At 48.8% G+C, this 10606-nt stretch overlaps 1 long non-coding RNA gene across 1 annotated transcript; it reads right to left on the bottom strand.

Annotated features, from left to right (window-relative positions):
- Positions 1-600: 600 nt before the first annotated feature.
- On the bottom strand, positions 601-7363 carry LOC307113987. Its single transcript, XR_013814924.1, has 3 exons — positions 7256-7363; positions 4617-4664; positions 601-619 (listed from the first exon to the last, which is right to left on the bottom strand). It is a non-coding gene; the product is annotated as an uncharacterized lncRNA (long non-coding RNA).
- Between the last annotated feature and the right edge of the window lie 3243 nt (positions 7364-10606).

The raw sequence follows: 10606 nt of genomic DNA, 5'->3' as shown, positions 1-10606 counted from the left end.
CAGGTTGACCTCTACCTGGGACTCAACATTTGTGCACAAAGGTACCAAGGACCCTGAGCTGGTTGTTACATGCATCCACGAATGAAGGAATCAATTAATCATTTAATTAATTAATAAAGAATGAATGAATGAATGAATGAAAACTGGGGCTAAGGAAAATATAAATTTGAAAATAAATCTCGGTTTTCTGAGTGGCTGGAAACCTCCAATTTGGGTTCTGTGATTGGATCTTCCCTACCCAGCAGGCTTCAGGTTCCCTCTTAGGGAACACCTAGTCCAAAGGGTTCCTGTATTCTTTCTAGAAAAAGTGGCCTTCTCCCTTTCTCCTATGCCAAATTTGCTTTAGAAATACCTCCAAGAGTTCTGCCCTCTACTGCCACCCTCCTCTTGCTTAACCTCTTCCTGCTTCATGCCAGCCCGTCCCTCCAACTTCCCAACCTGTCCTGACCCTACCCAACCCCTTCGTACCCTTCCCATCCTACAGACCTATGGCCACTGCTTGGGGTCATGGTGGCAAAGACAGGGCTAATCTACCCTGCTCACCAGGTGAGGACAATACCCTCCCCAAACCCAGCAAACACACACTCACCTCTTCGAAGGCGGGAAAGTTCTTTGCTGCCTAGAGAGAAATCAAATTAACACGTAAAAGTTAGTCTCTGAAGATTCTCAGTTTGTCTATATTCTGCCCCTTACTCCCCTCCCCCTCTTTCCATCCACCCCTGCCCTTTGCCCAGGGAATCAGAGCCCAGCAAAGGCAATCATGTCGGCTTTCCGCTGTAAAATGGGGCCTCATGGAGGGATTACATCCCACCCTACAGTCTCCTGTCCACTTAAGGACTGTGGTTGACATGTGCCTGCTGTTGGAAAGAGGAACAGAAGTGGTCACTCACAACAGCTCAGTCTCTGCTCCCCAAGCACTCTCTCTCTCTCTCTCTCTCTCTCTCTCTCTCTCTCTCTCTCTCTCTCTCCTCTCTCTCTCTCCTACCCCAGTACTCAAAGGAGACAGGATCTCCCTGAGGCCAGGGCCTGTGTGGGTCACAGCCGTCAGATGAGGAGGTGGTGGAGGAGGCTGGGTGGGGAAGGTTTCCCTGAGCGGGTGTCGGAGCTGAGCCCCAACAGAGTATTTATGTGTCAGAGAGGGTCAAGGGCTCAGCGGGGCCTGAGGTCCAAGCAGAGAACTTGACGAACTCACCTGCTAGAGATGTTTTAAAAAATCAACACTCTCGGATGGAGTAATAGGCTGGGTGGGAAGAAGCTGAGTCAGCAGAGCAGGGTATCCCTGCTGGCGCCTCACATCCAAGCACCTGCAGCCCCCACAATTCCTCCTCTGGGCCAGGTGTGCTCTTTGCTCAGGGCCCCCTGGGGACACCTGGCATCAGAATCGTCTGGGACACTGTGGAAACTCATTAGAGTCCCTGACTTCACTCCATACCATCTGCACCAGGCTCTCTAAAAGGGAAGCTAGAACCTGCGGTTCCCATGGGCACCTGGGTGAAGGTTACCCACTCTGGTCTCACATTGGAGAACTGCCTTGTCCACAGAAAGGAAATGGCCTCCCACTGCCCTTTGTCTTCCTCCCCAGGACTCTCCTCCCTCACACAGCTACTCCCTCCTGCCCTCCTCCTGGGTGGTTTCACATCTCACATAGAGAAATGTTCAAAGTTCAGAAACTCCTAATGATCATATTTTAGTGTTTGACAAGGGACAGGAGCCCTTGCAGGAAGGAGGCAGAGGGAAAGCAGTCCCATTATAGGAGACCCCAAGACCATGGTGACACAGTATCCAGGGAGAAGAGAGTCCAAGGCGGGAATAATCAAGTGTGTGGTCGTTGATGATGATGTGAGTAAATTCGCTGGAGGACAGACTGCAGTGGGGCAAGGCATGGACAGCAGGTAGGAGTGAGCAGGGTGCACAAGATTCTTTAAGGAAGTGGGCAGTGAGGGGATGCTGGGTGGGAAGACGGGACATGCGAGAGTGAGGGGTTATGAGATGGCAGAGCCCTGGCGTTGTGGTCAGGTCAGGGGAAGGGTCCAGGTGAACTGGAGAGAGGGAAGATAGGTTTGGCTCAGCCACCTAATCAGACATTAATCTCTATCAGCTCTGGAGCTAAGATCTCACTTCCATTTCAGAAGTAAGATGGGGGACAGAGGAATTCTGATTTTCTCCAAAGCCACAGAACGAGCAACTTATTGAACTGTTCTTCGTATTAGTTTACACTATGACGTGTTAGGAGGATGAAATTAGTTCATGCAAGGGCAATGCTCACTGCACTGGGCCATTCTTTGTGAAGGTTCCTTCTAAGCACCCTTAGGCCTGAACTGTAGAAACAGACAAGCTTCGTGCACCTCCTAGTGGGCAGGACATGACTTGCAGACACTGCTGTGAGGTTAGCCTTTGGAGACTAACTCCATTTAGTTCACACTTGTCAACGTATTTTTGCAGTTTGAGTTCAGCCACTAACCCCACATGATTGGAGAATTCATACTCATTCCATCTACTGCCAGTGACAGGAGGTCACTGACTGCAGGACCCACCCTTCACCAGATGTTGCAGTGAGGATTCTATAGTGAACAGTGAATGTGTACACGTGTGTGTTAGTGTGTGTGTGTGTATGTGTGATATCCTATATAATAAAAAGGTAATATGCAAATTGACCGAGCAGTAGAACAACCGGTCCCTATGACACACACTGACCCACCAGGAGGCAGACGCTCAACGCAGGAACTGCCCCCTGTGGTCAGTGTGCTCTTACAGGGGGAGCACTGCTAAGCCATAAGCCAGGAGCCATTCCGCTTCCACAGGAGCCGGGAGGGCCCTGTGCCGATTCCATGGGAGGTGGGAGGGACCCACGCTGGTTCCACGGGAGGTGGGCCCACCATCTCCTCTCCAGGTCTGCGCTCAGCCGCGGAGGCAGCGGGCCAGCCCCCCTGTCACTGACTGTGTCCACTCCGGCTCCAGGGGGCCGGCCCAAACCAGGCGCGGCGACAAAGCTAGTATTCCGCAAGGCCAATAACGCTGTCTGCTCTCACTGGCTGTCCCCCCTGGACTGGGGGACTCTGGTGGGCTTAGAGGACTGGGCACCACCATCTTGTGGTATGGGCGCCACCATCTTTTGTGACGGAGTAACAGTTAATTTGCATATTGCCCTTTTATTAGATATGATAATTTTGAAGTTTGAGTTCAACCACTGATCCCACAAGACTGGGGAGTTCATACTCATTCCATCTACACCAGTGACAGGAGGTCACTGACTGCAGGACCCGCCCTTCACCAGATGTTGCAGTGTGTGTGTGTGTGTGTGTGTGTGTGTGTGTGTGTGTGTGTGAGAGAGAGAGAGAGAGAGAGAGAGAGAGAGAGAGAGAGGATATTATATGTGGTGAGGGAACCCCCAATCTCCAAGTAGACATATCAGGTTGACCTCTACCTGGGATTCAACATTTGGGCACAAAGGCAACAAGGATCCTGAGCTGGTTGTTGCATGCATCCACAATTAAATGAAGGGAAGGGAAGGGAGGGGAGGGGAGGGGAGGGAAGGGGAGAAGAAAGTAAATAAAGAAGAAAAAAATAAATAAGTAAATGAAAAGTGGGGCTGAGTAAAGTGTAAATTCAGAAGTAAAACTCAGTTTTCTGAGTTGCTTGGAAACCTCCAATTTGGGTACTGAGATTGTGTCTTCCCTACCCAGCAGGCTTCAGGTTCCCTCTTAGTGAACACCTAGTCAAAAGGGTTCCTGTGTGCTTTCTAGAAAAAGAATAGCAAGTGGTCTTCTCCCTTTCCCTTCTACCATATTTGCTTTAGAGATAATTCCAAGGGTTCTGCCTTCTACAGCCACCCTCCTCTTGCTTAACCTCATCCTGCTTCATGCCAGTCCATCCACCCAACTTTCTGACCTTTCTTGACCCTTCCTGACCCTTCCCATTCCACAGACACTATGGCCAGACCCGGGGCCATGGTGGCAAAGACAGGGACACTCTGCCCTGCTCACAGATGAGTACAAGGTGGACCCCTTCTCAACCCCAGCAAACACACACTCCTGGTGGGTGGATGGAGCGTCTTGTGCTGCCTAGAAGAGAAATTAAATTACCATCCAAGAGTCAATCCCTGAAGACTCTCCGTTTATCTGCATTCTGCCCCCTACTCCCTGACCCCTCTTTTCCATCCACTCCTGCCCTTTGTCCAGGGAACCAGAGCCCAGTGGCCCAGGAGAGGGTGGCAAAGGCAATCACATGGGGTTTCAGTTGTAACATGGGGCCTCGTGGAGGGATCACATGCCACTTTCCTGGCTCTACAGTCTCCTGTCCACTTAAAGATTGTGCTTGCTACTGGAAAGAGAAATACAAGTGATCACTCACAAAGGCTTAGTCTCTGCTCCCCCTACACACACACACACACACACACACACTCCAACACCAGTACTCAAAGGAGACATGTGGCTCTCCCTGGGGCCAGGGGCCTATGTCACAGCAGTGAGATGAGGAGGTGATGGAGGAGTCTGGCTGGGGAATGTTTCCCTGTGCGTTTGTCAGGGCTGAGCCCCAGCAGGGTGTTTATGGGTGTCTTAAGGGGGTCAAGGTCTCACTGGGACCGAGGTCTAAGCATTATCAAAAGGACAACTCACGTGTTGTAAAGGTTTCCAGATCACGACCAAATGCGAAGTGAAGAATATCTGGGTGAGAAGAAGCCAGGTCAGCAGAGCCGAGGGTATTCCTGCAGGAGCCTCACATCCCAGCACCTGCAGCCCCCACACTTCCTCCTCTGGGCCAGGTGTGCAGCTTTGCTCAGGGTCACCTGGGGGCCCCTTGCATCAGAATCGCCTGGGACACTGTGGAAACTCATTAGCATCCCTGACCTCACTCCATACCCTCTGCACCAGGCTCTCTAAAAGGGAAGCTAGAACCTGCGGTTCCCATGGGCACCTGGGTGAAGGTTACCCACTCTGGTCTCACATTGGAGAACTGCCTTGTCCACAGAAAGGAAATGGCCTCCCACTGCCCTTTGTCTTCCTCCCCAGGACTCTCCTCCCTCACACAGCTACTCCCTCCTGCCCTCCTCCTGGGTGGTTTCACATCTCACGTAGAGAAATGTTCATAGTTCTGAAACTTGCCTAACAATCATATTGATGTGTTTGACAAGGGCCAGGAGCCCATGAAGGAAGGAGACAGAGGAAAATCAGTCTATTATAGAGGACCAAGACCATGGTGATGCAGTATCCAGGGAGAAGAGAGTCCAAGGCAGGAATAATCAAGTGTGTGGTCATTGATGATGATGTGAGTTAATTCCCTGGAGGACAGACTGCAGTGGGGCAAGGCATGGACAGCAGGTAGTGAGTGAGCAGGGTGCAGAAGATTCTTTAAGGAAGTTGGCAGTGAGGGGACACTGGGTGGGAAGAGGGGACACACGGGAGTGAGGGGTTATGAGATGGCAGAGCCCTGGAGTTGTGGTCAGGTCAGGGGAAGGGTCCAGATGAACTGGAGAGAGGGAAGATAGATTTGCCTCAGCCACCTTATCAGACATTAATCTCTATCAGCTCTGGAGCTAAGATCTCACATCTATTTCCTAGATAAGATGGGGGACAGAGGAATTCTGATTTTCTCCAAAGCCACAGAGCGAGCAACTTATTGAACTGTTCTTTGTATTAGTTTACACTACAAAGTGTTAGGAGGATTAAATTAGTTCATGGAAGTGCAATGCTCACTGCACTGGGCCATTCTTTGTGAAGGTTCCTTCTAGGCACCCTTGGGCCTGAACTGTAGAAACAGACAAGCTTCGTGCAGCCCCTAGTGGGCAGGACATGACTTGCAGACACTGCTGTGAGGTTAGCCTTTGGAGTCTAACTCCATTTAGTGCACACTTGTCAACACTTATAAAACGTATTTTTGCAGTTTGAGTTCAGCCACTGACCCCACAAGATTGGAGAATTCATACTCATTCCATCTACTGCCAGTGACAGGAGGTCACTGACTGCAGGACCCGCCCTTCACCAGATGTTGCAGTGAGGATTCTATAGTGCACAGTGAAAGTGTACACGTGTGTGTGTGTGTGTGAATGCGTGTATCTTACATAAAAAAAGTGTAATATGCCAATGGACCGAGCAGTAGAACAATCAGTCGCTATGAAGCACACTGACCACCAGGGGGCAGAGGTTCAACGCAGGAACTGCCTTCTGGTGGTCAGTGCCCTCCCACAGGGGGAGCGCTGCTCAGCCAAATTTCATCCTCACAGCTGGTGAGCACAGTGACTGCAGCGCTAAGGATGTCCGACTGTGGGGAGTGGGTCTAAGCCAGCAGTAGGCAGTTGGACAACCCTTGAGGGCTCTTAGACTTCGAAACGGCACAGGCCAGGCCCCTCACCCCCACCCCCGGAGTGCACGAATGTCGGCACCAGGCTTCTGGTATATAAATATAAATATAAATATAAATATAAATATAAATATAAATATAAATATAAATATAAATATAAATATAAATATAAATATAAATATAAATATAAATATAAATATAAATATAAATATAAATATAAATATAAATATAAATATAAATAGAGAGAGAGAGAGAGAGAGAGAGGGGAAAGTGTTCTGTATGGTGAGTGCAGTCCCTGGTCTCTGAGGAGCTGGACCCTCCTCAGGCTGACCTCTCCCTGGGACTCCACATCTGGGCAGGGAGAAGCCAAGGACCCTGAGCTGATTGTGTTTACAACACCCACTATCCAACCCTGTTTGTACTTGTATTTGGTGTGAAGTCGGAACCAGTGTGTGTTGGGGAAAGGTGCATCTTGAGTCAGGTGAGGGAGGGAGAGATGCAGACACAATCCTGCATCTATGGTTAGGGCACTGCCTCTGCAGTTTTGCTCGTGGTTGTGCTGATACGTTACAGCCTTTACTGTGGGGGTATAGGTAACCTGGGAGGTCTCTGTGGCTCCCCCAGGTGAGCTGCTGAGAGTGGGGAGAACTTTGAGTAGAGATGGGTGGTTGTAAGATCATGCTTCGCCCAGTGCTAAGCACACCTCCACATTGGGTACCCTTCTGTCTCTCTCCATGGAGGATACTGTCTCTGCCTCCCAGAGCAGCATTTCAGTCAGGCCATGCTTGGGAGTAGCTGTGGTTAGTGGTGATGTGTGCCCTGGACAGCTGGGAAATGCTGCTTCTCTCTGAACAGGTAGAGCAGCCAAGGTTGCCTGATGACGGTCTCCCCTTCTCATTTCTCTTCCCAGGAGAAGCAGGCCCCCACACCCCACCCGCCTCCTTCAGCATCTGCTTACCCCATTCTCCACTGTAGAAAATCAGCTGCTTCCTCCTATAGGCCAGCACCGAGCCCTTCGGCACAGTCAGCTTCTTCTCTCTCACTTTGAGACCCCCTCCCTGCCCTTCACCCTGGGAACAGAAGCCAGGTGACACTGTCATACATGCAAGTCGTTTTAAAGTCAAATACATCTAGAAAGCTCATGAGAAAAGGGATCAGCAGCCCCCTGCCCTCACCCTCTCTACTCCTGGTTTCTAGTTCCTGCTCTTTTTTCCTTGTTTCATCCCGTATTTACCTTCATGTCCCTCAATTTCATGTTGATACTCCAATGATTTGATTTTTTCAGATTCAAGTACATCTAGTCACTTCCTCTTATTGATGATGAGGGTTTCATTTTCCTACTCTTTATAGGAGCCAAAGCAATTGATAAAAGGGCAATACCCAATTCCAGCCTCTTCTAGTCTTCCATGCAGGGCAAAGGCATCATCCAAATCCAGTTCCCTCTACTCTCCTGCCCCATCCAAGACGGGAGAGAGCACCGAGAAGCTCTTGTGAGTTCACAGCCCAGGGGCACGGCTCACTGACAGGAAAACACTGGGACCCCTTGAAGGACTACACAGTGCTTCCCTTCTCATTCATCTTACCGCCATATCACAAGGCCGGTTTACCAGAGTTCCTTTATCACATGTATCATGTCCAACTTTCAACAAAAGCAAAAATTACAAGGCATATTCAAAGGCAATAAACAACATTTTAAAAGAAAGATAAAGTTGAAATCAGACTCAACCATAACATGGATATTGGAATTCTTAGACTGGGAATTTTAAACCACTGTGATTAATTTGCTAAGAGAGTTAATAGAAAACAGACAAAATGCAAGAGCAGATGGGTAATGTAAGCAGAGAGATGAAAATTGTAAGAAAATAATAAAAGAGAAATGCTAGAGAGATTAAAAATACTACAAGAGAAATAAAGAAATGCTTTGTTTGGCTCATTAGTAGACTGGACACAAGTGAGAGAAAAACCTCTGCACTTGAGGAAATCTCAACAGAAATCTCAAAACTGAAAAGCAAAGGAAAAATGACTAAAAAATGAAACATAATATCCAAGAACTGTGGGACAACTACGAAAGCTGTAACATACATGTAATGATAATATAAGGAGAAGAGAAAGGAACAGAAAAAATATTTGAAGCAATAATAACTGAGGATTTCCCCCAAATTAATGTCAAACATGAAATCACAGATCTGGGAAGCTCAGAAAACTCCAAGCAATAAAAATAAGTTTTAAAATCTTAGATCAATGAATTCAAACTGCAGAAAATGACAGATAAAGAAAATATATTAAAAGTGAGAGGATATTGAAAGAAGTCAGATATTTCTTATTTCTTATCTCCCTCATGGTATCTTCTTTGACCCATGGGAGGTTCAAGAGTGTATTTCTTATGTCCATACTTTTGTGAATTTGTTACTTTTCCATTTGTTATTGATCTCTAGTTTCATTCCACTGTGGCCAGAAAAGATATCTGGTGTAACTTCAGGCTTCTTAAACTTGGTCAGACTGATAAGGAGGCTGGAAAATGCTCCGGGTGTGCATGGGGAGAACGTGTGTGCTACTCCGCAGCATGTCCTGTTTCTATCTGTTAGGGACTGTAGTTCAATTAATCTACATGGCGCTGCTCAAGTCCTCCATTTCCTTATTGATCTTTTGTCTGATTGACCAACACAAAGCTGATGCAGCCATGACCATGGTGATACACCAACTGCTTAATGACATCACAGCCCATGGCCCACACTTAGCGCCTGTCTGCCTGGGAACAGCTGGGACAGTGGGGGTGGGGGGCAGGGCCGAATGACACAGGATTGTCCCTGTTCTCAGAAAGCCAGTTTCCCAGCCCAAGCAGATGGAAACCCAAAGTTGAAGGTCAAACACCCTTCACACTGGAGCAATGTTTCACTTGTTCAAACTCCGCTCCTCAGGGACAAAATCACCGACCTTGGGAAATTAGTTCAGAATTCCGTTTGTTTCCTTGAGTTTCTAATTCTTCTAAGTGAGGACAAACTACACATAAAATATATAATGTGTAAGAGCACATTGTGATAAATGAATTTACTTATATAATTGAAAGGACTATCGTTGGGTTTTGTGAGTGAGTTAGATCATTTCTATGAGCCTGAAGGCATTTAAATCTCCCTCCTTCTACCCATTCTTCTCAGGAGGCCACGGCATTTAGCGGACTTCAACCACTGAGGTTTGGTGGTGGGGTCCCTCATTTCTTCCAGCATAAAACCCCTTTAGATTTGCCAGAATCCATCCCTTACCCAAAGCAAATGTAATACCACATAATTAAATCTACTTGCTATTTTATCAATCAGTGCCCCCACCTCAACCTGGAAACAAATATTCCCAGAGATGGAGAATTTTCCTTTGATATTCGCGCTGCTGAGATCCTGCAACACAGCGCTGTTGAGCAGCTCCACGGTGTCGGTCACAACATACAGATTCACCCCTGCTTCCCGGCATTGCTTCAGGAAGGCCGGCTCTGGGTCCAGCAGTTTCCTGCAGGGAGGAGAGGGTCAGAGTGGGAAGAGATGCCTTCCCGGGGGTCCTGGGTCACCCTGCTCCTGGGGACCTGGAAGGGGTGTTCCTGCTGCAGGTAGAAAGATCCTGCCACATGGGTCAGGTTACCAAAGAGAGTGAAACATCTTTGCTACGCAGGGTGGAGGGGCCCCCATTTTCTGATGGGGCGTGGGAAGGAGAGTCCACAGGCTGTTTTGTGAAAGGCATCGGCATTTTCCAAAATTATATTGGTCCAGTGCCAGGGCCTCCCCCGTGAAGAGGCCGGGCGTGGACAGGTCCACATGGTGGACAACAGTCCCTTGTGAGCCTGACCATTGTCCAGAGGCACAGTCAGGGTGAGGTGGGGGCAAACGGATAAAGGGGATGAAGCAGGAGACGCTGCTGGATGAGTTTCCAGGACAAGCACATGGGGATGTGGAGAGAGTCACTGTCCCTGGCAGGTGGCTGGGATGGCTTCGGTGAAGGTGCAGGTCTGGGTGGGGACATGACGGGTTGAAAGTACCGAAGATGGATTTCATCTGCATTTCCGTTCTCAGACTCAACTCTCGTTCCACTAAAGGCCCCACCGGGTTGGCGCCCTGTAGAGAGCCGAGAGGAATACTGGGAGATCCTTTGCTTCTCAGTGGAGGAGGTCACAGCCTCCAGTGAGGGTTTCCCCATCGCCCTTTGGGGGAAGTCAAGGCCCTTACCATGTCTCTAAGATGTTGTGTCATCTGACATTCTCTCACCTCCAAGCCTCACTTCTATCACCTTCATCCTGGTTGGCTAAGCTCCCACCTCACTGACTGCC

The sequence above is a fragment of the Cnephaeus nilssonii genome (assembly GCF_951640355.1).
Source record: "Cnephaeus nilssonii genome assembly, chromosome: 18".
Taxonomy (NCBI): domain Eukaryota; kingdom Metazoa; phylum Chordata; class Mammalia; order Chiroptera; family Vespertilionidae; genus Cnephaeus; species Cnephaeus nilssonii.
This window is presented reverse-complemented; position numbering and strand designations above follow the sequence as displayed.